Source organism: Macrotis lagotis, chromosome 7 (assembly GCF_037893015.1).
Source record: "Macrotis lagotis isolate mMagLag1 chromosome 7, bilby.v1.9.chrom.fasta, whole genome shotgun sequence".
In the NCBI taxonomy this organism is placed as follows: domain Eukaryota; kingdom Metazoa; phylum Chordata; class Mammalia; order Peramelemorphia; family Peramelidae; genus Macrotis; species Macrotis lagotis.
The window spans coordinates 5,401,046-5,404,151 of record NC_133664.1 but is presented as its reverse complement, the minus strand read 5'-3'; the positions used below and the strand labels follow the sequence as shown (position 1 = coordinate 5,404,151).

At 52.2% G+C, this 3,106-nt stretch overlaps 1 pseudogene; it reads right to left on the bottom strand.

Annotated features, from left to right (window-relative positions):
* Positions 1-1,325: 1,325 nt before the first annotated feature.
* Positions 1,326-2,047, bottom strand: LOC141493606 (cell division control protein 42 homolog pseudogene; annotated as a pseudogene).
* Between the last annotated feature and the right edge of the window lie 1,059 nt (positions 2,048-3,106).

The window sequence follows — 3,106 nt, the reverse complement described above, 5'->3', positions numbered from 1 at the left end:
TCCACTGGGATTTGATTGAAGAAAAAATAAGGTTTAGGTCCAAGCAATGACCTTGCTGCTTCCACAGGTCTCTCTCACCCTCAAGGATCACCATGCACCCAGCAAATTGCCAGCCCATAGGAAAAGCTCAGATTTGGTCGCATGCAGTGTCCGACTCCTGGGTTTTTGTCCTCTTGGGAAGAGACTGTGGAATTCCTAAGGGACATGGGGCATCATGATAGAGGAAAGGAAGGAATGAAGGTCCATACCATTATTCAGGTGGTTAGCAGGAGGAAATTCCAAGATGGCATTGGGAGGGGAGAGGAAGTGGAAGTATTTCCATCTGGAGTACATGATATCAAAGCTTGAGATGCAGGGCCAGACACAGAATGTGGTTTAGCTCATAGATAATATCAGGAATTGGACTGTAAAGGAGGAGACAAGAAGACGTACTCAATCCCTGAGCTGAGAAATCAGGGGTGGGTGAAAAGAAGTGGATTGTCATGGTCAATGGCAAAAATTGAGGGGGGGAACTAAGGGTAAATTGACAAAAAAGGAGTTTTTTATTTACCAGAGCGATAGTCCTACTTGGTGCATGTGTGGGCAGTTATTTACTCTATCTGGAAAGTACATACTTCTGAGGCAGAAGACCACAACCTTTCAGTGGGTACAAGTGAACCTGCAAGAATTGATCATGTCAAGATTCTGAATGAACAGAGGGATCTTGACTAATCATATTTTCCCCATTTTTTTTCTAATAGAGTCCCATCTTCTGACTGTGGGATATGTCCTGTGCAAAACAAAGAGAAAGGGTCTATGTTGGGGGGATCTATGTGTCCCTCCTACAAGTTTCTCTCTCCCACGTTTTCTAGAAAGATGATTTGGGGGCAGACAGATGGCTTGGTGTATAAGAGCGCCAGCCCTGCTCTACTGAGTCCAAATGTGACATCAGTCTGCTCGGGTCTCTCCTGAGAATGCAAAAGACATCTGCATGGTCCCTGTTGTCCAACTGCCGTGCTCTCCCTATCTCTGCCCTGTTTGGTTAATGATTTTTTAAAATTAAAAGCACCAAAAATAAGTGGAGTCCAGCCCCTTAAAAAAAAAAGAAAAGTCCCTGAATTCAACCCCAATGAGCAGCTTCAAGAATTCGGACCCGGAGTCCATGTGCTCCTGGGGCATCACACCTTGTTTTTGAAAACAAGCTCCATCCCGAGGGTTCCCGACAGAAGAGGAGGCCCCGGAATGAGGGAGCATTAAAGGTTGGGGGGAAAGCTGGGAGCCCGGGCAGACCCAGGCCCACTCTGGTGACCTGGGGGAGGGGAGGGGGACAAACAGAGCCTCTGCCATCATTGCAAAAGAAGCCAACTTTATTCGTCTCCCCGCTTCGGGGCGGCTCTCCGCGCCGCCGGGGCTCAGAGCAGGACGCAGGGCTGCCTCTTGGGCAGCGGGGGCTCCAGGGCCGCCAGGATGGCCTCGTCGAACACGTCCTTCAGCCCCTTCTGGGTCAGCGCCGAGCACTCCACGTAGCGGACCGCCCGGAGGTCGCGGGTGGCCTTCTCGGCCATCTCGGGGCTGACCGGCTTCTGGCGGGCCCTGGCCAGCCTCTCCAGCACCTGCGGCTCGGCGCGCAGGTCGCTCTGCGTGCCCACCAGCAGGTAGGGCGCCCGCGGGCAGTGGTGCCGGATCTCGGGCACCCACTTGTGCCGGGCGTTGTCCAGCGAGCTGGGCCGGACCACGGAGAAGCAGACGAGGAACACGTCGGTCAGCGGGTAGCTGAGGGGCCGCAGGCGGTCGTAGTCCTCCTGGCCGGCCGTGTCGAAGAGCCCCAGCGTGCGGGGCTCCGAGCCGATCAGCACCGTCGCCGCGTAGTTGTCGAACACGGTGGGCACGTACTCGGCCGGGAACTTGTTGGTGGTGTACGAGATCAGCAGGCTCGTCTTGCCCACCGCGCCGTCGCCCACCACCACGCACTTGATGGTCTGCAGCAGCGGCGGCATGCTGGGGGCAGAGGCGGGCGCCCTCGGGGAGGACGGGGGCTCCCTCGGGGAGCGCGGGTCTCCCTCCGAGAGGACGGGGGCTCCCTTCGAGAGGCGGGGTCCTCACCTGGCGAGGGCCGGGCGACCTGCCACAAGAAACCCCCACTGACTGACCTCCTGCTTCGAGCTGCAAGATGGCCCTCGGGAGTCTGCGGGCCGGGCGTTGAGGGGGCCGGGCAGCGCGAGGTGGGGGCGGGGAGGACAGTGGGCAACGGTCCCCAACGTCCCTTCTCCTGATGCGGAGAGCATCCCAAGGACCTCCTTCCCAGAGGCCTGGGGGGCAAATAAAAACTGTTGATCCTCTCAAGAAAAATGTTTATTCCAAAGAGACAGAAACAGACACCGACACAGACACTGACACAGAATAAGAATGACTTTAAAAGATTTATTCACTTCCTTCCTTCTCAATACGGAAAAGGGAGGAAGGGAAAGAATTTGTTCAAAATGAATGTTCAGGGATGGCTAGGTGGCGGTGGATAGAGAGCACCGGCCCTGGAGTCAGGAGGACCTGAGTTCAAATTTGTCCTCAAACACTTAATACTTAGCTATGTGGCCCTGGGCAAGTCACTTAACTCCATTTGCCTTGCAAAAAAAAAATGAATGTTAAAATTTGCTTTTACAAATAAGTGGGGAAAATACTAAAAAGAAAAGGAAATTAAAAATTCAAGGTTCATTCAAGTAGGCTGAAAGGAGATGGGCATCATTGTAGCTGTTAGGGTAAGGGCTTACCTCCCCCCAGTTTATTTCAAACAGGGGCAATGTTTCAAATTTTATATCCACCAATATGCATTATGAATCTGTATTTTATGCCTCTTCTCAAGGGGTCTGTAGTTCATTAAGGATAAATGACACAAGTACCAGTCTTTCACATGGCAAGGAGCAAAATAGTACCACAACTCCAACCCCCCCCCATGAGAAGATTCAAGTCCAAAGATTCAAGTCCAAAGTCAAATGCTGACTATGAGATCAAGGAAAAGTCAATTTAATGTGCTAAATCAGAATTTCTTCCCCTAAACAAAGGGAATATTTATAGAACTACTGAAGACAAAGCAGCTTGGAAACCTTTGGGGTCGCAAAAATATCTTTGGTGG